This window comes from Gossypium hirsutum, chromosome D02, assembly GCF_007990345.1.
Source record: "Gossypium hirsutum isolate 1008001.06 chromosome D02, Gossypium_hirsutum_v2.1, whole genome shotgun sequence".
Classification (NCBI taxonomy): Eukaryota; Viridiplantae; Streptophyta; class Magnoliopsida; order Malvales; family Malvaceae; genus Gossypium; species Gossypium hirsutum.
The window spans coordinates 49,897,406-49,923,965 of record NC_053438.1 but is presented as its reverse complement, the minus strand read 5'-3'; the positions used below and the strand labels follow the sequence as shown (position 1 = coordinate 49,923,965).

Genomic DNA, 26,560 nt, shown 5'->3' with positions numbered 1-26,560 from the left:
TTACTATACTTATTGGCTGAACCAAAAATTCTAAAAATTTTATGGTAGAAAGGTATTTGAGTCTAGTTTCAAATACATCAAGATGATCTTAATTCAGAATTCAGTAGCTCAAGATATTGATAATTATAGTAACAATGACTCAAGTAGACAGCTTTGAAGGAACATATAAGTAAATAGTGAAAACATATATGAATAATCAACTAGCACGGGTTACATTAAAAATGGATCATGTGGCCAAGGCCAATTTGGGTCGAGTGGGCCACATAAGAGTGTGAGCCCATTTTTCTAAAAAGTTCTGTAAGGTTGCACGGGTCGCCCAAGTCGATTGTGGACCTACTGTAGGATTGGTAAGCTTTACTTAGACCCCTATATGTGTGATCTGTCTGTCTGATTTATATACCGAGCATGACTTATGATATCTAAATGTATGTACTATTAATTGCATAATGGCATGACATATTTTGTATGTTGCATTGCATCGGGGTGGGTTGATGACATTTGGAGGACGTGTCTGAAAGGCTATTAAGCCTGTTATCTGGCAGCTCAGCTGCAACCTTCTGATTATGTGCCGCATTTCGGTATAGCATGGTATGTAAGGATGGGTGGGTTGATTTAATCCCCACATGGTGTGTAGGGTTGGACGGAGATGGTGTGTAGAGGTTGGTGGGTAGGATCCTGATTTACTGTATCTGCATTCTGTATCTGATATGGGCCAAGGCTCTAATGTATTTCTGAGACTATATCTGAATGGGCTAACGCCCAAACTGATTCTGTGATTGGCACGGACCCCAAACTGTATCTAACTAAATTCTATTGATTACCTGTATGCATCTTTTCTGTGGGGATTACACAGTGAGTTTGCAAAACCTCACCCTTTCTCTGTTTAATCTGTAAAGGTAATCTCAGACTTGACGGGTCGGTGCAACGGAGGACTCGACGGTGGCCACACGTAAATTTTAGACTGTTTTCGTTTAATGCCTAGAATTTATTACTTATTTGGGGTTTTTTATGTATCTTTTGGACTATGGACTAGTTGGATTTAAATTTGGGACTTTATACTATTTTTTTATGGATTTTTTAACTACAATTCCACAAAACACAGTTTTTTTCTAAAAACTAAGGTGTTTCGTAAATAGAAATGATTTTCCCTAAATTTATTGGTTCCAAAAGCTTCCGTTAAGAGACAAGTTTTAAAGCAAATAAACTAGATTTTTTTGAATTAAATAAAAGCTAACTTATTGTAACGGTTTTTAAACTTGACAATCTTATCTTCAAATCCCTTTCCATGTGACATCGCTAGGTTCAGCCATAACGTCTAGGTCGGGTTTGGGGTACTACAAAACGACTATTAAAACCTATAAACATCAATAATACCCGAAGATTGAAGCATAACAGGGCAAGACCTCTTCATTCAGGGCTCTCTGACATGTACAAATTTTGATCTCTAAGATTGAGATTCCTTTTCTTTTCTTTTTGAGAGCTTAACTTATTGCACCTTTTTTTTCTTTTAGCTATTTTTTTTCTTGGTGGTGAAATAAGTGAGGATCTCAGAATGAAGGGTAGGTTCATATAGCTGATGATCGATTGAGTTAATAACATGCCACCTCCACATTTGTCGTTTAAAGATTGGGATTCCTTTTCTTTTTTTGAGAGCTTAACTTATTGCGCCTTTTTTTTCTTTTAGCTATTTTTTTTCTTGGTAGTGAAATAAGTGAGGATCTCAGAATGAAGGGTAGGTTCATATAGCTGATGATTGATTGAGTTAATAACATGCCACCCCCACATTTGTCGTTTAAACCTCTTCATTTCACATCTCAAGCTGGGAAGCCATTTGCTTCGCGTCGAAATTCTAAGCACATGTATGTAACGGTATTGATATACGAGAACTACTACGGCTCAAAAGCAACTCCGAAAAGTCTACTACGACATTATAGATTATTATTTGTTTTTACCTAAGCCTAATATTTTATAAGGTTGGAGAATTTGTTTCTAAAATTTTTCCCTCTTCTTCATATATGATTTTGATTGTGAAAGATATGCTTTAAATTAAAAATATACAACAATATAAGGTAGTATATTAGTTGCTTTGTTACTTTCCCTATTCATGTTTATGGTCTATGTTACTCTTTTTATTTATTAAATTATTTAAAATTTTAGGGGTTAAATTTGAAATTAACCATTTTTAAAAAGAATAAGACAACCCAAAAAATAAGGGGAAGCCACTTATTAATCTAAAAACTCATTAAAGTATTCAAATTATATATAATTATATAATATTTTAATTTAAAAGTTGACGAAATTAATTATTGAGATTAGTTAATGACATCTTATAAATTAGGATCAAATTATGTTAGAAATTAAATTATAAACATTGAATTTCAAATTTAAAATATATTAGAGGGACAAAACTAAAATCTAATTATTTATAGTAAAGAGAAAAATAAAGTGAGCTTTGAATGTGCCACGTGTCAAAACTTTCCTTTTCCTTTTAGTGGACCTTAAAGCTTGGGTGAATAGTTTAGTTGTAGAAAGTTCCACTAATATAAGAAAGTACAGTGCACAATAGACCACGAACCAAACAAAACAAGAAAAAAATGTAGAGAGAAACTAGATAAAAACCACACAAGCCATATGCACATGGTGGGAGACAAACCCACACATCGCAAATGCGGATGGTAAGAATCAAACTAAAGCCTTCTAGGTGACCACAACCTTTGGCAACAGTGCCAAGGCCTTATTGGCAATACTAGTGTATGTTGATTTATTGTTTCAAGTTTATCTACATTTTCAAGTATTTGTAACACCCCAAACCCGCCCCAGACGTTATGGCCGAATTTGGCGATGTCACAAGGAAGTGTTTTTCATAAAGTGAGTTGTCGTTAAAAACCTCCTTTCTTTATCAATTCTTTACACTCTCTTTTGTTTAATAGCAAGACGTGTTGATCAATTTCAAACATGATTCATATACATAAGTTATTATCTTTCAAAACGTTATAAATTTTCAAAACGTTACTTATCGCGAAAGCTTTTTAAAACAGTTTGCCAATTTATGTGTACTTTGTTCAAATGCTTGTTTCGTTTTGAAACTCGATTATCCCTACTACTAGCAGTTGTAAGTCAAAACAATAGAAACCCCAAATTAAACATAAAAATCCAGAGAGGCCATTATTACAGTAAAATACCCCCAAAATAAAACCGAAATTATAACTAATTACTAAATCGAATTAAATAGGTTGTGTGGCCACCGCTGAGTCCTCCGTCGCATAGATCGCCTATGTCTAGGGATTACCTGTACAGTGAAATCAGAAGGGTGAGTTTACGAAAACTCAGTGTGTAATCTCATATAAAGCAAACAGACAGAAAGTAATCACGGTTTGGGCCTAGGCCCTTTTCAGTGTCAGAAACAATATCAGTTTGGGCTTTAGCCCATCTCAGCATAGAAGCAATCATGTGTTTGGGCCTTGGCCCATTACAGTAACAATAATCAATACAGTAATAGATTATACAGCATACAGGCCCTACCCAACTAGCCTTTACACTCCATCTCTGTCCAACCCTACATTCCATGTGGGGATATAATCAAACCACTCATCCCTACACTCCAAAAAGTACCAAATGAGGCACTAGGTAGTAGTTGCAGCTGAGCTGCCACTAAGTTAGGCTCGAGGCCTTTCAGTACACTTCCTCCAATCAATATCAATCCCCAACCCAACCCAATGCATCATACAGTCATGTCATGGTATCATGTATAATCAGTATAGTGCGAATTACATGCTCAACATATAGACATACATATCTATCGCATATAGGCATATAACAGTCTTTCAGTCATTTCAATCAATAAGGGGTCCAGAAAAATTTACCGACACTACAGTAGGTCCAAAGTCAACTCGGGCGACCCGTGTAACCTTAGCAGTCAAACAGTGAAAATGGGCCCACAGGCCCATGTTCCACATGGCCTGGCCCAATATTTCCACACGCTTATGTGGTCCACCTGTGTAGGGCCCACGCGCTTGTGTGGCCTTCACGGTCTAATTCGGCCCGGCCCATTCATCGCTCATGGCCGACCTCGTCGATCACACGCCCATGTTCGGTCACACGGCCTACCACACTAGCGATCGCAAGCCGGTGTGGCGTTGACAATCACATTTTTTGCTTTTTGTTGATTCCCTTTTTCAAAGTTATTTTTACACACCTGAGTCGTTCTCGATGCTTAAACATTTCCTAACCTTCTGCAACCTGCAAGCAGCATACCCAATCTTGAATTTAACAACTAAAACAGAATTTAATTAATACCAAAATGTGCCACATGCAATCACTTACCGCAATCACCCCCGACTACTTGCACTAATCAATTCGTTGGGAAGAAAAACTGCTTCATGATCGTCCCCTATATACAAACAACAGAATCAAAATCTTTCGAAACCAAAACTAAAAGAACACAAAAACACTACTTATCGTTATCGCATGGAAACAAAAGCTGATGAGCCAGATAAACTGAAATAAAAGATAAGGGGAAACACTTGAAATTTTGGCAACAAAACAAAACAAAAAAGAAGGAGAATTGAAGGGGAAAACGGCAGCAATTAGGGATTTCGACTGAAAAAAAAAAGAAAAAGAAAAGGTGGAGAGGGAAAAATTTTTTAGGTAGAGGAAAAGCACCCGAAATCTCGGCAACAACACAGGAAGATTGAAGTCCAAAGAAAAGGAAAAGGGGGGTGGGGAAGAAAGGGACAGAATTTGACTATGGAGCCAGAGAAAAGAAAAAAATAAAAATGAAATATGGTAGAGGAGAGTTCTATAGAGATTTTTTGAATCAATGGGTAACTCCCCAAAATCCTTGATTTACTCCACTAAACCACATCCATTCCAACCACTCAGCATCCCAGTCCAACTCAAACACCTCCACTCCTTACTTTTGTCCCCAAATCCCTCAATCCACTCCCCAAAAGCCGTCTACCTCTCCCTCAACCACCTAATTCAAATTCCACTCCAACTCTTTAGTAGTTCGGTTAGACTAAAACACCCACACGACACTAGCAGAAAAATAAAACACTCACTAACGAACACCAGTACTCGAACTCAAGACCACCAGCACTTTGCCACTCTACTTATCCACTAGACCAACAGGCCCATTCTAACATATTTCACTAACATTTATTTATAAGCCTACTGGCTAAAGATAGGGGTTTATTTAATTAAAAACAAATTTTTTCCAAGCTAAGGCTAGAACTTGGGACCTCTCAGACATTTCCTATAACACTTAACCACTGAAGCAAACATGTATTTATGTTCCAAACATACGAAAATATATATAAGGGATTTTTTTGGGGCATTACAACACTCCCCCCTAAACGAAAACTTTGGCCTTAAAATTTTACCTGATCAAAACAGATGAGGATATTGCTGTCGCATCGCATCCTAAGACTCCCATGTGGCCTTCTCAGAGCTATGATTACGCCAAAGAACCTTAACTAGTGGGATGGATTTTCTTCTTAGAACCTTTGCATCTCGCTCCAATATCTAAATTGGCTCCTCCTCAAAGGTCAGATCTGGCCTTACCTCAATCTCCTCAACAGGAATAATATGCGTGGGATCAGAGCGATAGCGCCTCAACATAGAGACGTGGAACACGTCGTTAATCCAGTCTAATTCCATAGGTAATTCCAATTGGTATGCAACTGGTCCCACTTGCTTAAGCACACGGTAAGGTCCAATAAATCTAGGGCTCAACTTGCCCTTACGACCAAATCTTAATACCTTCTTCCATGGTGAGACCTTGAGGAAAACGAAGTCCCCCACTGAAAACTCAATTTCTCGACGCTTCAGGTCTGCGTAGGACTTCTACTTATTAGATGCCGCTTTTAGTCGGTCTTGAATCAACCTAACTTTATCCTCGGTATCAGAAACTAGCTCGGGACCTAGAACACGCCGCTCGCCCAACTCAGTCTAACATGAAGGTGTGCGGCACCTACGACTATATAAAGCCTCGTAAGGTGCCATCTGAATGCTAGACTGATAGCTGTTGTTATAAGAAAACTCTGCTAGTGGCAAGTAATCCTCCCAACTGCCTCGAAAGTCAATCACACAACTTCTCAACATATCTTTCAGTATCTGAATCACCCTCTCTGACTGACTGTCAGTCTGAGGATGGAACGCAGTACTGAAGTCTAATCTTGTACCTAGAGCTTCATGTAGCTTCTTCCAGAATCGAGAAGTGAAGCAAGGATCCCTATCAGATATTATTGAAATTAGTACCCATGCAATTTCACTATCTCAGACACATACAATTTAGCCAACTTCTACAAAGAGTAGTCGGTCTGAACCGGTATGAAGTGGGCAAACTTGGTCAATCGATCCACAGTGACCCATACAAAATCCTTCTTAGTGGGTGTGAGGGGTAACCCACTAACGAAGTCCATAATCACTCTCTTCCACTTCCAAAGCGGAATCTTGACTGGCTACAACAAACCCGAAGGTAATTGATGCTCAGCCTTAACCTGCTGGCAAGTCAGACACTTACCCATAAAATATGTAACCTCACGCTTAAGACCTGGCCACTAATATAACTCACGAAGGTCTCAGTACATCTTATTTTCGCTAGGATGCATAGCATAAGGGCTACTACGTGCCTCTGTCAGTATAGAGTGCCCCAAATCAGTATCTTTTGGTATACAGATTCTCCCATGGAAATAGAGCACCCCTTCGCTATTCAGTCTAAAATCCTCGATATTCCCACTCTCAACCTGTTAGAGACTCATCCTTTATCTGTTTACCCTTAATCTGCTCTATGCACGTCGGTTTAACTTGAAGTTTAGCCAACAGACTACCATCATCAAATAAACTGGGGTGAGCAAACATTGCCCTTAGGTTAGTCATAGCCCTACGGCTCAGTGCATCAACCACCACATTGGCCTTACCAGGATGGTATTCAATAGTACAATCGTAGTCTTTAAGCAATTCAATCCATCTACGCTTCCTAAGTTTCAGCTCCTTCTGAGTAAAGAGGTACTTAAGGCTCTTGTTATCGGTGTAAATGATACACTTCTCACCATACAAGTAATGCCTCCATATTTTTAGTATGAATACCACTGCGACAAACTCCAAGTCATGAGTCGGATAGTTCACCTCATGAGTCTTATGCTGACGAGACGTATACGTTACCACCTTACCCTCTTGCATCAACACACATCCTAAACCGACATGTGATGCATCACTGTAGATAGTAAACTCTTTTCCAGACTCTGGCTGTATAAAAATAGGGGCCTCAATCAATACAATTTTGAGCTTTTCAAAACTCTTTTGCTACACATCAGTCTAGTTAAATGGCACACCCTTACGTAGCAGCTTAGTCAAGGGTGCTGCAATCAGTGCAAAACCCTTTACAAATTGTCGATAATACCCTGCCAGTCCCAGAAAACTGAGAATCTCAGATACAGTCTTAGGCTGTTTCCAATCCAACACTGCCTCAATCTTTCGAGGACTGACCCTAATCCCCTCAGCAGAAATTATATGGCCCAAAATGTTGCTTCCTGTAACCAGAACTCACATTTACTGAACTCGGTATACAGTTGTTTCTCTCACAAAATCTATAGAACCACTCTAAGGTGTTCATCGTGTTCATCCTCAGTTTTCGAATACACCAGTATATCATCAATAAATACCACTACGACCCGATCCAGATAGGGCTGGAACACTCGGTTTATCAAATCTATAAAAGCTACTGATGCCTTCGTCAGTCTAAATGGCATCACTAGGAACTCGTAGTGACCATAGCGAGTCCTAAATGCTGTCTTATGCACGTCAGCCTCTTTAACTCTCAACTAGTGATACCCTGATCGTATATCAATCTTGAAGAAAAAAGAAGCACCTCAGAACTGATCAAACAGATCGTCTATCCTCAGTAGGGGGTAATTATTCTTTATGGTCAACTTGTTTAATTACCGGTAATCAATACACATACGCATGAATCCATCCTTCTTTTTCACAAATAGAACCGGTGCTCCCCACGCAGACACACTAGGGCAGATGAACCCACGATCCAGTAGCTCTTGAATTTGAGCCTTAAACTCCACAAGCTCTTTTTGTGTCATTCTATAAGGAGCGATGGACACCGGAGCTGTACCAGGAAGGAGCTCAATCCCAAACTCTACTTCACGATTCAGAGGTAACCTAGGTAGCTCTTTAGGAAAAACGTCTGAAAACTCCTTAACCGTCTTGATATCCTTAACCAAAGAATCCCCAAAATCTGAAACAGTGATGTAAGCCAGATACGCCTCACATCCCTTACGAACCAACTTTTCGGCCCTTAATGCAGAAATCACATTCGATAAGTAGTTCCGACGCTCCCTAGTTGCGACTACCTCGCTGTCATCCACAGTTCTCAGTACAACCTTTTTCGTGGCACAATCTAAACTCACTCGGTGTTTAACCAACCAGTCCATTCCCATTATCAGAACAAATTCCCCAAAAGGCAGTTCCATCAGATCAACCAAAAAGATAGCTCCTTGAACCTCTAGAAGAACATCTCTAAATAGTTTGTTAACCCTTATTGACTGCCCCAACGGGCCCAGTACAGTGACCTCACTCGTAGTGCTCTCAACCAATATACCCAAGTTTTAAGATACGGTACAAGCTATATAGGAGTGAGTGGATCCTATATCTATCAGTGTAGTATATGATACATTATAAATAAAGAACGTACCCGTAATGACGTCTGAGCATCTCCATCCTCTCGATGACGAACAGTATAAACTAGAGCTGACTGTCTCGCCTCAATATGACTGACACCTCTGCCTAGTGCCCTCTGACCATGACCGAAACCATTACCACCTCTGGCCTGACCCCGACCTCTCGGTGGTTGATGAACTACCCTTGGTGGCTACGCAGTATTATTACCTGGAGCTTGCATCTGATCAGACCTCCATGGACACTCTCTGTAACACCTCTTACCCGTGTTCATCGCCGAAACAGGGTAAGAAGTATTATCAAACATAAAATACATATTTTCATACAATCAGAGTTTTTTTTATAAAATTTTTGACATAAAATTTTTTGCAAATGTCTAATCCCTCCTGTAAATTTTCAAAATGCAATCTCAAACCAATTCAATATTTCAACTAATACAGCTATATACTTAAACATAATTAAATCATTCACGACATTCAAAGTAACCTCGTTAGCATTTTTTAAGAAAACAACCTATCAATTAATATACATTAACATCTTAAGCTAAGTAGTAATTAGTATATATATACATCACATTAACATTAAGTCTTCTATACATGTCATAATTCAGAAATATTAGTTTCAAAATACCAAAAGATGTAGATAGTGTGGATGATCCCTGACCCTGTCTGAATTCTGAGATGATTTATAACACTATAAAATAAGAAAAAAGAAAGAGAATTAAGCATATAGCTTGTTAAGTATGTATGTAATTGATAAACAAATTTAAAACATGTTTCCATAAATAACATAATTTTAATCAACCATAAATTTGATATTTATTCAAATTCCAGCAAACTGTTTTTTTCGTTACAGTCACTAAATTATTTTTATCTGGAGCTACGAAACTCCAAATTAAGTTCCATAAATTTTCCCTAAAACTAGACTCATATACCGTCTTATAATAAAATTTTCAGAATTTTTTACTAGGCCAATTAGTACAGTTTATACTTTAAAGTCACCCCTGTTTCACTGCTAACATCTCTTACCTCTCTTCAGTAAAAATGAATTATTTCACTGTACAGAATTCATATGATATTTTTGTTTGTTTATTTTGAATATAGACTCATTAAGGATTCTAAGAATATAAATTATCCCACAGAATTATTTTTTTACAATTTTAATGAATTTTCCAAGTCAGAACAGGGGATTCCAAAATCAATCCAACCCGGCCTAACTAAAATTCAAATATCTCAAAATATACAACTCTTTTGCTTGATCTGCTTCTTTTATATGAAAGTAGGCTCATTAGGCTTTAATTCTATATCTCATCCAACCAATAAATCAATTTCTACAATTTTTGGTCTTTTTTCAAACTAACATCACTTCCACTGTTCAAATCTATTCTATTTCAATTTCACTCATTTACATAACATTACAACAATTTATTTTGTAAGCATAGTACGAAACTTCATCACTCCAGTTACTCTTTAGCAAATTTTCACACTTCAATCACATACTCATTTTTTTTTATCAATACTCATATCCCATTGAACACGTCGGTATAATAGCGAATATTCGGTGGTTTGCACATAGTACCACCCGTGTAATTATTATCATTCGATACACGTAGTAGCCTTCACATAGTACTACACACGTGATCAAACTTTCCGGTTCACGCAGTAGCCTGCACATAGTACTACACACATGGACAAAACCTTCCAGTACACATAGTAGCCTACACATGGTACTACACATGTGACCATTATCTATCGATACACGTAGTAGCCTGGACTTAGTATTACACACGTGTTTATAGGCATTTTATTCAAGCCTTTCTTATTCCGACAGTCCCACAGAGATTCTTAATTTTCAAGGATTTACAATTTATCCGTACACAAATCACAATTTCAATATTTCAGTCCAATCCCATAACAAATTTAATAATTCAATTCAACTACTTCACTTATTTCTTGTCAATGATATATCCACAATTCAAGCAGATTTTAATCGATTCAACTATAAATTCTAAATTTCTAATTGTTATATAACAATTTCATATTCAACCATTTCTCATATATTAAAACAAAATATCAAAAATAGTTATAAACAATGTATTAATTACATATTACTTACCTCGGTGCAAAATATAGAAATTTTGCAATACAATCCACAATCTTTTCCTTTCCCTTATCGAGGTTGATTCCACGTCTTTCTTGATCTATAATAGCAAATTTAGCTTGTTTAATATTCACATTTATCAAAATAATCCTCAACTCAACTTTTGACAAAATTACAATTTTGTCCCTAAACTTTTGCATAATTATAACATGCTGAACACTTTTCCCTTCTATGGCAACATCAAATTCTCACTCTAACTCTTACTTACGAACATTAAATATTTTTATCGATTATGTTATTTTGCTCGGTTTCACTTAAAATTGACTAGCAAAAGTTGTTTAACATAAATTCTAGCTTCATATTCTTCCATAAAACATCAAAATACATACATTTAACACATGGGTAATTTTTCAAATTTCAACCCTAGCTAAAAATAACAGTAGAAATAGATAAACCGAGCTACGGGAATATCAAAAATGCAAAGAACATTAAAAACGGGGCTAAAATGCACTTACAATCAAGCTTGAAAGTGGCCAAAACCCTAGCTATGGAGTCCTTCAAGTTTCAGCAGCAAGCAAATATGATAACACCATTTTTTACATCTTTTTCCCATTTTAATTCAATTTATTTACTAAATGACCAAAATGCCCTTACTTAAAAAAATCCTATTTCACTTATTTCTTGTCCATTTTTTGTCCATCACTAACTAATGGTCTAATTACCACATAAGGACCCTTAATTTATAATTCCATAACAATTAAATACATTTAACAAATAAAACTCAACTTTTGCACTTTTTACAATTTAGTCCTTTTGACTAAATTAAGTGCCCAGACGTCAAAATTTTCAAACGAAATTTTCATGAAATATTTTCATGAAATTGTAGACCATAAAAATGTAGTAAAAATAAATTTTTCCTCTTCAAATTTGTGGTCTCAAAACCATTATTCTGACTAAGCCCTAAATCGGGCTGTTACACTCTCTAATACGGTGCTCTAGAGAACTACACCTCAAACATGCCTCAGTTCCTTTTCAACAGTCGCCCTGATGGCACCTACCACATTCAGTACACAATGGCTGTCCAGCAATGAGATCCCCAACTCTAATTGACCCATCAACCCTGGCCTTTTTCTTAAGTCTGTAAACAGAACTCGAGGGCTCCGAATCCCTCTTATTCCAACCTCTCTCTCTCTGTCACAATTTTGGCGCTCAGTACGCTTCACCTCCTCGGTGATCTTCGCCTTATCAACCAGTGCAGCAAAGTATCCCTCCCTCTGTGGAGCTATCAAAACCCTTAGATTATCCCTCAGGCCATCCTCAAAGTGAACACATTGCTCATACTTAGTCGCTACCATACCACGCGCATAGCAGCTTAGTCGTAGAAACTCGGCCTCATACTCGGCCAGTGATCTATCTCCCTGAATCAAATTCAAGAACTCCCTCCTACGGGCATCCACATAGCTGGCACCCACATACTTTCCTTGGAAAGCGAACTTAAAAAACTCCCAGGCCAGTCGATCGAGCTGAGTGCCCTCCTTAAAGTGAGCCACCACTGATAAGCCTTATCTCGTAGCAGCGATACAGCACCCTTTAACTTCTACTCAAGAGTGCAGTGCATGTCGTCCATAATCCTCTCTGTGGCCTCAATCTAGTATTCTACCACATTAGGGGAAACTTCAGCAATACCCCTGAAAAGCTCAGCTCTATTAGATCAGAGTCATTTTGTAACCGACCCGCGCCCTTCAGCTCCCGTATTGGGCCCAACGACCCTCTCTAGAATCCTTAACATGGCTTGGGACAGTGCGTCGTCCCCAGCCGCTCGATCATGAGACCTAGTCTCAGTCACAGGCGAAGTTGGTGTCTCACTAGTTTCCAAATTAGGTAGATTACCAGATGACAAAAACCCAGCTCGAGCACCTCTACAACCTCTACCACAGCCTTTTGTACCCCGTCCGCCAGTACCTCTTGTGCTCATTGTCTATTTCCGTTAATCTGTATTAACAGTTTTATGCATCAGTTTATAGTTCGAGTGTTTATTAACAGATATTTTATGAAAATAGTATCAAAAGTGTAAGGTTTGTTTTCATACGATGCAGTGTCTACTAGTGTTTACCGATTTTACTACAATTTCAGTATACAGTAACCTGAGTGTTTTCAGTACAGTCTATCTATAATAGTCTCAGTATATACTACCTATAGCACTTTTAGTTTTTAAACAGATATCAGTTTAGAGGACTTACAGGATCGGCGCCGGAGACTCTATGTGTCACACATTCAGTAAAATTGTTTCAAATCATTCAGAAATCAGTAATTTAAAAAACCAAGTTTTAAACTCAAATCCATAGCTGAGTTTGGAAACTTTGCTCTGAAACCACTAAATGTAACACCCCACACTCGGCCTAGACATGATGGCCGAATCTGGCGATGTCACATGGAAGTGTTTTTCATAAAGTGAGTTGTCGTTAAAAACCTCCTTTCTTTATCACTTCTTTACACTCTCTTTTGCTTAATACCGAGACATGTCGATCAATTTCAAACATGATTCATATACATAAGTTATTCTCTTTCAAAACATTATAAATTTTCAAAATGTTATTTATCGCTGAAGCTTTTTAAAACAGTTTGCCAATTTGTGAGTATTTTGTTCAAACGTTTGTTTCGTTTTGAAAACTCGATTATCCCTACTACTAGCAATTGTAAGTCAAAACAATAGAAACCCCATTAAGCATAAAAATCTAGAGAGGCCATTATTACAGTAAAATACCCTCAAAATAAAACCAAAATTATAATTAAGTACTAAATCGAATGAAATAGGTTGTGTGGCCACCGTTGAGTCCTCCGTCGCACCGATCCGCCTCTGTCTAGAGATTACCTGTACAGTCAAATCAGAAGGGTGAGTTTACGAAAACTCAGTGTGTAATCCCATATAAATCAAACAGACAGAAAACAATCACGGTCTGGGCTAAGGCCCTTTTCAGTGTCAGAGACAATATCAGTTTGGGCTTTAGCCCATCTCAACACAGAAGCAATCATGTTTTTGGGCCTTGGCCCATTATAGTAACAATAATCAGAACAGTAATAGATTATACAGCATACAAGCCCTACCCAACCAGCCTCTACACTTCATCTCCGTCAAACCCTACACTCCATGTGAGGATATAATCAACCCATCCATCCCTACACTCCAGAAAGTACCGAATGCGAGACTAGGCAATAGTTGCAACTGAGCTACCAGTAAGTTAGGCTCGAGGCCTTTCAGTACACTTCCTTCAATCAATATCAATCCCCAACCCAATGCAATGCATCATACAGTCATGTCATGGTATCATGTATAATCAGTACAGTGCGAATAACATGCTCAACATACAGACATACATATTTATCTCATATAGGCATATCACAGTCTTTCAGTCATTTTAGTCAATAAGGGGTCCAAGTAAATTTATCGACCCTACAGTAGGTTTACAGTTGACTCGGGTGACCCGTGCAACCTCAACAGTCAAATAGTAAAAATGGACCCACAGGCCCATGTTGTATGCCTATGTGGGCCCACAAGCCAGTGTGGCCGACACGACCCAAAATGGCCTTGGCCTTGTGGATCACATGGTCTGGCCCAATATTTTGACACGTCTGTGTGGTCCACTAGTGTGGGGCCTACACGGTCCAATTCGGCCCGACTCGGCCCATGTATCGCTCATGGCCGGCCTCGTCGATCAGATGCCCATGTTCGGTCGTACGACCTACCACATGGGAGACCGCATGCCGGTGTGGCATCGACAATCACATTTTTAGCTTTTCGTCGATTCCCAAGTTCAAAGTTATTTTTACACATCTGCGTCGTTCTCGATGCTTAAACACTTCCTAACCTTTTGCAACCTACAAGCAGCGTACCCACTCTCGAATTTGACAACTAAAACACAATTTAATCAATACCAAAACAAGCCAAATGCAATCACTTACCGCAATCACCCCCGACTACTCGCACAAATTAATTCGTTGGGAAGAAAAACCGCTTTACGATCGTCCCCTTTATACAAACAACAGAATCAAAATCTTCCGAAACCAAAACTAAAATAACACAACAACACTACTTACCATTATCGCATGGAAACAAAAGCCGAGGAGTTTGATAGAGTGAAATGAAAGATAAAGGGAAACACTTGAAATTTCGGTAACGAAAGAAAGAGAATTGAAGGGGAAAACGAAATCAATAGGGAATTTTGGCTGAAAACAAAAGAAAAAGAAAAGGTGGAGAGGGAAAAATTTGGCACGTAGAGGGAAATGGGAAAGCACTCAAAATTTCGGCAACAACACATGAAGGTTGAAGTCCAAAGAAAACGAAAATGGGGTAGGGACAGAATTCGACTATGGAGGTAGAGAAAAGAAAAATAAATAAAAATAAAGATGGTAGAGGAGAGTTCTGCAGAGATTTTCAGAATCAAAGGGTAACTCCCAAAACTCCTTGATTTACTCCACTAAACTACATTCATTCCAACCACTCAGCAGCCCAATCTAACTCAAACGCCTCCACTCCTTACTTTTCTCCCCAAATCCCTCAATCCACTCCCCAAAAACCGTCCACCCCTCTCTCAACCACCTAATTCAAATTCCACTCCAACTCTTCAGTAGTTCGGTTAGACTAAAACACCCACACGACACTAGCAGCAAAATAAAACACTCCCTAGTGCACACCAGTACTTGAACTCAAAACCACCAACATTTTGCCACTCTACTTATCCAGTAGACCAACAGACCTATTCTGACATATTTCACTAACATTTATTTATAAGCCTACTGGCTAAAGATAGGGGTTTATTCAATTAAAAACAAAATTTTTCCCAAGCTAATGCTAGAACTTGGGACCTTTCAGACACTTCCCAAAACATCTAACCACTTAAGCAAACATGTATTTATGTCACAAACATATGAAAATAGATATATAAGGGGTTTTTTGGGGGGCGTTACAGTATTTTTCAAACATATATGCAAATATATCTAAACTACATAGTATAAATACATATACACATTTAAATTTTAAATTTATTAATTAAGTTATATAATTTAATTTAACAATTGTATTTTAAATGGAATTATAAAAATAAAAATTATTAAAGAAAAAATAAAAAAAACTAACATAAAATATCAAAATTATGTATCAATTTATATGAATTTGATACAATCTATCATTAAAATTTGAATCCAACCACATAGAATAGGATAAAATTGATAGATGACTAGTTGTTTTTCCCATTTTCTAAGTATTTTTAAGTAGAGATGTTGTATTTTAAGAATCCAAACAACATAGAAATATCATTTCCTTGACAAAATAAAACTAAAAGTTCTATAAAATCTATATGCATGTATATATAGAAGTTTATACCATATATATTTGTATGTATAGATGTATAGATTATCAAAGGTTTTACCCTATAGAGCCTGCTTGAGGGCACACGGCGACCTTTAGTAAACCAACCAGCCAACAACCAACTATAACAAGGGTCATTGTTGTCAAAGTGCCTAACAGTACCTTCTAGTGTCACGGACTTAGAATTTTTCCACGCGATCCGTACAGCCTTAGGTAGTTTCTTTGCTTAAAAATGCCTAAGTCAGCCTAACTCACAATGATAACAGATTCAACAGTAAAAACACCTAAGTCAGCCTAATCACGCAACGATAAAGGATTCAACAGAATTCCCTCAAGGCACCCACGAAGAACAGCAGAAGAACGAAGTAAGAACGAACTTTGAAAGATGAACAAAAGCCACAGAAGAGAAAGAACACTTGAGAGAAAGTTTGAGTGAATACTCTCAAAATTCTTATTTACCACTAAATGCATTACAATGAGCAGAGAGGTCTCCATTTATAGTTGAGCCTCTCTAAAATCAACGGTGTAAATCAAAGTACATCAATGGTTACAATTAAAAGCTGTATACAATTAGAACTCTAAGATTACATAATTAAAAGTTGTATACAATTAGAACTCTAAGATTACATAATCATATCTTCTTAGATCACTTTCCATATTTACCAGGCTCTTGAGATGGGCTTTTAATCTCTCCAGGCAACGGGCCAGTTTGGTTGGGCCAAATGACCTCCGTCAAATACAATGGATCGCACAAGTTTGTCATGGTTGCGTGTTCCCATGCGCAACCCATGACATTCTCCCCCACTTGTTCTAGCGACGCCCTAGTCGCTTCTTCCTTATGGAACTGGTCAATCTTCCCTTGGAACTGCCACAATGCCTTGGCAGGTTCCTAGCTTGCTTCGCTATCAGGAAGTCCCTTCCATCGAACTAAGTACTCATGCCGTGGTCGGTGGTACTTTTGTCTAATTACTCGATCTGCCTCAATGTTTTTGATTTCACAATCGTATGACACCTTTACCCCCATCGGTGCTCGTTCAGACTTGCCTCGATTCGGATCCTCTTGATCCCCATGAAATGGTTTAAGCATGCTTCATGAAAGACCGGGTGGACTTTAAGTTTTGCTGGCAGCTCAAGCTTGTAGGCCACCTTGCCTACTCTCTTCACAACTTTGAACGGCCCCTCATACCTTCGTACAAGACCCTTGTGCAAACTAGTATATCGCAAAATCAAGTGTAGTTTAGTGAGGACTGAGTCACACACTTGAAATTGCACATCCCTTCGTTTTTGATCAGTCCACTTCTTGCTACGCTTACTTGCCTTGTGTAAACAAGCTCTAGCCAAGTCATTCTTCTATTGCCAATCTTTTGCGAATCGATAGGCTACCGGATTTGGTCTTGTGTAATGGGTCACAGCAGCGTTGGGTGTGAGTGGCTGTTGACCCGTCACTATTTTAAATGGACTTTGATTCGTGGCCCCACTTTGTTGCAAGTTGTATGAAAATTAGGCCACATCCAACAACTTTGGCCAATCCCTTTGTGTGGCACTTACATAGTGTCGAAGATATGTCTCCAACAATGCATTTACTCGTTCAGTTTGCTCATTGGTTTGTGGATGCATGCTCGTGGAGAAGTTCAAATCTGAGCCCATTGACTTGAACAACTTCATCCAGAACCAGCCCGTAAATCGCCCATCTCGATCACTGATAATAAACAGTGGCACTCCCCAATATTTCACCACGTGTCTAAGAAACAACTGAGCTGCTTCCTCAACAGGGCACTCCTTAGTCGCCGAAATAAATGTCGCATACTTTGAAAACCTGTCCACCACAACAAGAATACTCCCAAACCCGTCAGACTTAGGCAAACCAATAATAAAATCCATGGATAAACTCTCCCATGACCTTTCTAGAACTGGCAAGGGTTGAAGTAAACTGGCTAGAGTCTTTAACTCAACCTTGTGTTGTTGGCACACTAGACAAGTTTTCACATAGGTTTCCACATCAACACCCATGTGAGGCCAGTAATAACGTTCCTCCAAAAGGGCCAAAGTGCGATGCATCCCTAGTTGGCCTGCCCATTTCGAGTCATGACACTCCTTTATGACTTCCTTACGGAGTTTCCCATAATGGGGCACATAGAGGCGGTGTCCATGAGTGTATAATAGCTCCCCATCAAGCCAAAATCTTCTTGTTTTTCCCTTCTTGGCAAGCTCAATCAAATTTTTGGCCGTGGGATCATGGGACAATCCCTCTCAAATGCGTTCCAACAAAGAACCATCAGGTTGACTAATTGCTGTGAATTCCATCTTTCGACTGAGTGCATCAGCCACAATGTTGGCACTTCCTGGTTTATATTCCATTGTAAAATCAAACTTCGCTAGTAAAACCTGCCAACGAGCCTGCTTGGGAGACAACTTTTTCTGGATTAGAAAGTAACTATTGGCAACATTATCGGTGAGGACCATGAACCTGGAACCCAATAAATAATATCTCCATGTGCGCAAGCAGTGTACTACCGCAGTCATCTCTTTCTCTTGGACCGTATATCTACACTCCGTCTCATTAAGCTTTCGACTCTCAAAAGCAATTGGGTGCCCATCTTGCATCCATACTCCCCCTATAGCATAATCTGATGCATCCGTGCGTACCTCATAAGGCTTCGCAAAATTCGGCAAGGCAAGTACGGGTTCCCTCGTCATTTCTTACTTCAATTGATTAAAGGCCTTCTCACATTTCGGTTTCCAATCCCATAACTTCCCCTTTTCAACATGTCCGTCAAGGGAGTGGTAATTCTAGAGTAGCCTTCAACAAAGCGTCAATAGTAATTTGCCAACCCAAGGAAGGATCTCAATTTTGTTACCTTGGTTGGAGGCTCCTACTCTGAAATGACTCGAACCTTGCTCTTATCCATTCGGATCTTACCACCTCCTACAATGTGGCCTAGGAATGACACCTCTTGTTGGGCAAATGAGCATTTCTCCTCCTTGATGAATAGCTCATTTTCCCTCAAAGTTTGGAGCACCTCCCTCAAGTGTCTCATGTGCTCTTCAAGAGACTTGCTATACACCACAATATCATCAAGGTAAACAACCACAAAATGATCAAGAAATGGTTGAAGTACCTTATTCATTTAGGGTGCAGAATGTGGCTGGGGCTTTCGTGAGTTCGAAAGGCATCACAAGGAACTCATACGAACCGTATCGTGTCACACAAGCTGTCTTTGGTTCATCTCCCTCGGCTATCCGAGCTTGATGATACCCCAATCTAAGATCTAACTTGGTAAACCATCTTGCACTACCAAGCTGATCAAACAAATCTGCAATAAGAGATATAGGGTACCTATTCTTCACAGTGATCTTGTTTAGAGCTCGATAATCGATACACATTCTCAAGGACCCATCATGTTTCTTTTGGAACAACACTGGGGCACCGTATGGGGATTTAGATGGTCTAATGAATCCCGCATCCAAAAGTTCTTTCAATTGTTTCAGTAACTCTTTTAATATTGGCGGAGACATACGATATGGGGCCTTTGCTGGCGGTACCACATTGGACACTAACTTGATTTTGTGGTCCACCTCCCTCTTGGGTGGCAAACTTTTAGGCAATTGAGTAGACATTATATCTCGGAATGATTGCAACAATTGACCCACTTCTTTCGGGGTCTCACTAGCAGACTCAGCGGTCTCTTCGATCTTCAAGGTTGCTAAATATGAGACTTCATTTCTACGTACACCTTTAGCAAACTGAATTGCTGACAGTGTTTTTCCCTCAAAGCTTCTTTTCCTTGTTACTTTCACCATGCATTGATGTTTCGCGTCCGAAATCACCATGTAATTGCTCGAAGGGGCAATAAGAGCATTAACCTGATATAGGAAGCTTAGTCCAACCACAAAATCATAATCATCGAGTGGTATTACCTTAATGGATACCTTCTCGGACCATTTGCCGAGCTGAAGATCCACTCCCTTTGCAACCCCTTGATTGGAACACTTTCTGAGTTCACTGTTTTGATCCGACCCACTTTATTATCTATCTTGAGGCCCAGTTTACAAGCAGCCTCCTCGGACATGAACAAATCAGAAGCGCCTATGTCAACGAGCCCATTCAATTTTCTGCCAGCCACAATGATGTCTACAAACATCAAACCATGGCTCATTCTATCTTCAACACCCCCTAGTATCGAACCAAGATTGTTATCCTCCACATCAGACTCCCCCTTTGCTTCCATAGCCGTGAGAGCGGCCTTCTTTGGGCAGTCATTGATCATATGTGGACCATCACAGTGAAAGCAACTTATAGGCCCACTCTTTTTCTTGTCCCAATGCTTCTTACCGTTGCCGTTCCTAGTGGGCCTTTCTTTATCTCCCTCACTATTACCCTTTTAATTAAATCTGGGCTTAAAAGAATTGACATTGTCTTTCTTCCCACCAAATTCAGCAAGTGATTCTGCTACGAACATAGCCTTGGTGAGTTCTTGAACTCCTCGGCGTTGCAACTCCTACTTCGCCCACAATTTTAATCCATCTATGAAGGAAAAGAATACCTCTTTCTCCCCCATATATGAGATTTGAAGCATAAGTTCGCTAAACTCCTGCACATACTCCCTCAAAGTGCCTTGTTGCGCAAGCCGATGAAACTTTGTCTGAACCTCATCCTCAGCATACTCTGGGTAAAATTGTGCTTTGAACTCACATCGAAACTCCTCCCAAATTTCGATTTTAGTCCTACCACGTCTCGCATCGGTGGACCTACGATGCCACCATAACAAAGCAACGTCAGATAAATACATCGCAGCAGTAGTTACCTTAGTGACATCCTCTGTGAGGCCTTTGGCACGGAAGTATTGCTCGATTCCCCACAGAAAGTTGTCTACATCTCTTGCGGACCTTGTTCCCTTAAACTCTTTGGGCTTGGGAACATCAATATTGGGCTTGGGTGCGACAGCAGATAACCCATCATTTCCCAAAGCAGCCTTGTAGATTGTGATTTTCACCCTTGAGCTCTGCAATCTCCCCTTTCAAGGCCGCCACCATAGTCTCAATGGCATCATCTCTACCCGTCAAGTGTTCCACATTGTCTAACACATATACTTTGAGCTGCTCCTGCATGGACTGCAATCCATCATGGAGCCTATCATCGACATCATCAATCCTCTCCTTGATATCTCCCACGGAATTCTCGAGAGTGACGACACGATCCTCTAAAGTTGACAATATGTCCCTCGAGCAGCTAGCTTTCCTAGCCCTTCCACGGGTCTCTATTCCTTCAACTTCTTTCAACATCTTTCAACGGTGGCTTCGAACCTTAGCTCGGATACCAACTGTCACGGACTTAGAATTTTTCCACACGATCCGTGCGCCCTTAGGCAGTTTCTTTGCTTAAAAACGCCTAAGTCAGCCTAACTCGCAATGATAATGGATTCAACAGTAAAAACACCTAAGTCAGCGTAATCACGCAACGATAAAGGATTCAATAGAATTCCCTCAAGGCACCCACGAAGAACAGCAGAAGAAAGAAGTAAGAACAAACTTTGAAAGATGAACAAAAGCCACAGAAGAGAAAGAACACTTGAGAGAAAAGTTTGAGTGAATACTCTCAAAATTCTTATTTACCACTAAATGTATTACAATGAGCAGAGAGGTCTCTATTTATAGTTGAGCCTCCCTAAAATCAACGGTGTAAATCAAAGTACATCAATGGCTACAATTAAAAGCTGTATACAATTAGAACTCTAAGATTACAGAATTAAAAGCTGTATACAATTAGAACTCTAAGATTACATAATCATATCTTCTTGGATCACTTTCCATATTTACCAGGCTCTTGAGATGGGCTTTTAATCTTTCCAAGCAACGGGCCAGTTTGGTTGGGCCAAATGACCTCCCTCAAATACGATGGATCACAGAAGTTTGTCACGGTTGCGTGCTCCCATGCGCAACCTATGACACTAGTACCTTCTTATTTCTCTTTTGATGAGGCCGATCTTTTACTATATGCAATGTGTCCACCAATAGCGGTGACAACTGCTTTGATTTGACATTCGTCGTTCTCGCCTTTCTTGATATACAATTTCCCAGAAAGCTATTTTAGAACATTGATTACAAGTTAAAGAATTGAAAGTGGATGTTGATTAAGTAGCACATATTTGGAGGGACTTAATAGAAAAAGAGTATAAATTATTGGATTTAAATTGAAATTAACCAAGATATAAAAAAAACTTTGTAGTTCTTGTCCAAATACAGACATATTATTATGGCTAATAAACATTTAATAAATATAAATGGATTCTCATTGCTATTTGTGTAGAAATCTGAGTCAAAACCTTGTGTATTGGTCTCAAGGTGTTTATCGTCCCAGGTGTGATTTGAGTCAGCATCTATTATGTAACTACTGTTTTGAGTTTAATTTTTTAGGAACAGTTGTCAAAAATTTTTTAAGGTTCTTACCAAAAAAACATTAAGTAAATTTATTAGTTTAGTTAATGCTTATAGATTTATATTAATTTTAAGGTGTTCAGTTCATTTGAAATATTTAGTGTTTTCGAGTTTTATTATGTGTAAATCATGTACGAATTTTTAATTCAAAATTTATTTTGATTTAAGATTTTTCATGTGTGACCCTATTCAAAAATTTTCTTATTTCGGTCCGAATATATTTTAATTATCAATTTTATTATATTTTGTAATAATTAATTCCGATAATAATAATTTAAATATGTATTATTTATACTCGTAATTTTAATCTTATTTATAATTCTACTTGTATCTAAAAAGAGTATAATTTAGAATTTTTAGAAGTGGTTAAAAGCTTTTTGTTTAAAATATTAAATATTGCTGATCTTATTCTTTTTTTTTTTCTTTTGCTCTGTTGTGTTGCAATACTATAAGCACTCTGTGTGTCACTATGATATGGACTTGCTGTTTGTGGCCATTTACTTTTATTATTGATGGGTTAGACGGACCTACACTCTGTGAAGTCGGGTCCATGTAAAGCCAGTTGCATCAGGGATTCCCTTGTAAAGTTGTTGAGGCTTTCTAGGTATGATGCTGCTGTTTGTGTATTGAGGTGGCAGCGTAGTGGCAACGTCCTTAGAGGTATGCTAATAAGCCTCTGAATCCTAAATTTTCCCAAGTTGCTTTCGATTCCTCTCTCTCTATATATGTATAAGAAGTATAAGCATATTTATATGAATTTGTTTGTAGATGATTTCAAACTCGAGTTTGTTGTTGTCTAGAAGATAAAAAATTGGACCCATTTTGAGCTTACTTTTTCTAGATGTCTTGCATGGGACAGATAATCTATGCACCATCTTATTTTTATATTTTGTGTCATTCTTAGGTACCCTTCCAGAAAATGGTTTTCATTTATGTGTAACTCAGCAAAACAATATTAATTTTGAAAAAAGCCAATTTTGACTTATATATATATGTAGGTGATCATGCGTACATTGATGTGGTCAATTACAGCAATGGGAATTCCTAGCGTCTGATTATTGATATTGACTTCTGAAGCCACTTCGAGATAGCTAGAGCAATTGAAACAATTGAATTCACTACCAGTTGTCTATGTTGGTTCTTTGACTAGGTTCAAACAATTGCTTCAACTTAAGGTTGAAGCTGCTAGGTCATCTCTAAAAAAGAACTAGATGTTGTTTCCTTCATGGAGATCTCTTGCTTATTTGCAAGCAAAGTGGTAGTCACCCTACCAATGACAATTCACTCCTCTCGAACACGACATCAACGACAATTCTTCTTCTTGCCATAAGCAATGCAAAGGACATTTAAGGAGGTTGCAACCCTTCCTTCAATTCGAATTAGAACCAGAATGACTATTGAAACTTATAAACATCAATAATACCCGAAGATTGAACCATGACAGGGCACGACACTCTTCATTCAAGGCTCTCTGACATGTACAGATTTTGATCTGTAAGATTGAAATTCCTTTTCTTTTTTGTGGGAGTTTAACTATATTGCGGCTGTTTTTTATTTTAGTTATTATTTTTCTTGGTAGCGAAATAAGAGCGGATCTCGGAATGAAGGGTAGGTTCATATAGCTGATGATCGATTGAGTCAATAACACGCCGCCACCATATTTTTTCGTTCAGACATATTCATTTCACATCTAGAGCCACGGAGCCATTTGCTTCTCGTCGATATTCTAAGCACAGGTATGCAACGGCATCAATGTTCGAGAACTGCTGCGGTCCAAAAGCAACTCGAAAAAGTCTATTTTGGCATTATAGATTGTTATTTGTTTTTCCCTAAGCCTAATATTTTTATAAGGTTGGAGAATTTGTTCTTAAAATTTTGTCCTCTTTCTTCTTAATATATGATTTTGATTGTGAAATATATGCTTTTGATTACAAATATACAACAATATAAAATAGTATATTAGTTACTTCATTATTTTCCCCGCTCATGTTCATGGTTTATGTTACTTATTTATTTTTTTGAAAGGTACTATTTTATTTTTAGGCATGTAATCTAATAAAAATAATGTTATAAACAATATTTATTAGGAGTTTTTCTTAAAAGTAGTGTTATTAAGAAAAATTAATATCAACTATTGGAAATTACGTAGTAAACAAAAGTATGAAAAATAATTAAAAGAAAAGAAGAACAAAATTGGAAAAACTAAAATTTACTTAGAATAAAAACTGAAAAAGAACAATGTTTAATCTCTAAACCTATCTACTATAGTAAACTAAAGTGTAATCCAGCCCTTTTTTATGATGTTTTTAAGTTATATTTACAGATTTCATCGTCTTTGATTTAATCGGGTTGACTGGACACTTAATTACAAGTTAATGTTCATTGTGTGGACAGAAATACCCTTGTAGATTTTAAGTCTGTCGAGCATCAATGTTGCAACATTCCAAGTCAAATGTTGTGACTTTAGAGACAGTTTACTCGAGTCCTTGGAAAATGGTTAGATGCCACTATTATAGTATGCCCAAAGACCAATTATGAGATGATTGTAATAACATACTTGTTTTACCTCATTTATTAATATAAGACATTGCCATTATTATTTCAGTTTTTTTCTGTGTATATAAATAAATTGTTTTATAATAATGTCCTGAGAATAATATGATTGTTCTTAAAAGGTCCTTAGTTGAGTATTATTGTGGGCTTGGACAACAATTGTACATTAAGACTATGTGTAGTTTATTGATGAAAAAATGTTGTCATTGCTATTAGATGTCAAAATCAATACATGAGTATGTGTGTTAGAGAACAATATATTGGACTGACCTGCTATGAGTATGTTTCTTGGATTATTATGTAATAATCACAACATTACTCATAGTGATTACTATGTATTTGATCCTCAGACTTGAGATCATCAATATCCCAACATCGTGAATCGTATATTTTGATACAATCAAACGTCCACCGTAAGTAGTTATTCTATAAAAGCTGATGTTGGATATACCACAATCTATATAGTAGGATATGATTGATCAATATAGGATTTGTCCCTCCTACATAATGGGAGCAATACCTTAGGCCACTTGATTAAGTGAAACTAGAAATGCATGACCATGCTCAAATAAGTTGATATGAGATATCATACTTATTTGTTTATCATAGTCTACTCAGGATATCAAGAAACATTAGATGGACTATGCAAGTGTGACTATTCCATGATTTGTGTCCATTCTAGATATAAAGGCCAAAAGGATTTAATACATTGAGGGTTAATCACAGAGAGATTATGTCGAATCATGACTTCTTGTAACTTAGGTAGCAATAATGCATTGCTAGATACCACTCATTGTTTGTAATATTAGAATCATTCTAGTATTACTGCTAACATTACAAGAACCTACAGGGTCGCTAAAACAAATGGAATCCAAACATAGTTGGTATTATTTTTTGATTGCCACATGAATTAAATTGATTATAGAATTAATTTAATTGAACAGTTAATTATCAAATGAATTATATGTACAAACTCATTGTTTGTAATATTAGAATCATTCTAGTATTACTGCTAACATTACAAGAACCTACAGGGTCACACCTTATGGTTGAAATAAATGGAATCCAAACATAGTTGGTATTATGTTTTGATTGCCACATGAATTAAATTGATTATAGAATTAATTTAATTGGACAGTTAATTATCAAATGAATTATATGTACAAGTAAGTTGTACATATAATGAGAACATGGTTAAATTAATATATATGAATTTGATTCGTATAAAATTTAACTAAACATAATTTACTGAAATTCTTGTTATAATTATTGTAATTATAATTTATGATTGAACATTATTATGATTATTGTAATTGTAATTCTTTTAAGTGTTGGAGCAGCTTCAATGTCGCGACTTAAATGTCTTAATGTTGCGACATTTGGTCCAATCCACTAACTCTATGGCTTTATTTGGTCCAA

The 26,560-nt window shown here is 37.7% G+C and overlaps 1 pseudogene; it reads left to right on the top strand.

Annotated features, from left to right (window-relative positions):
* The window catches only part of LOC107907927 (uncharacterized), a 32,701-nt pseudogene extending 8,638 nt beyond the window's left edge, over nt 1-24,063 (top strand).
* Nucleotides 24,064-26,560: the final 2,497 nt, after the last annotated feature.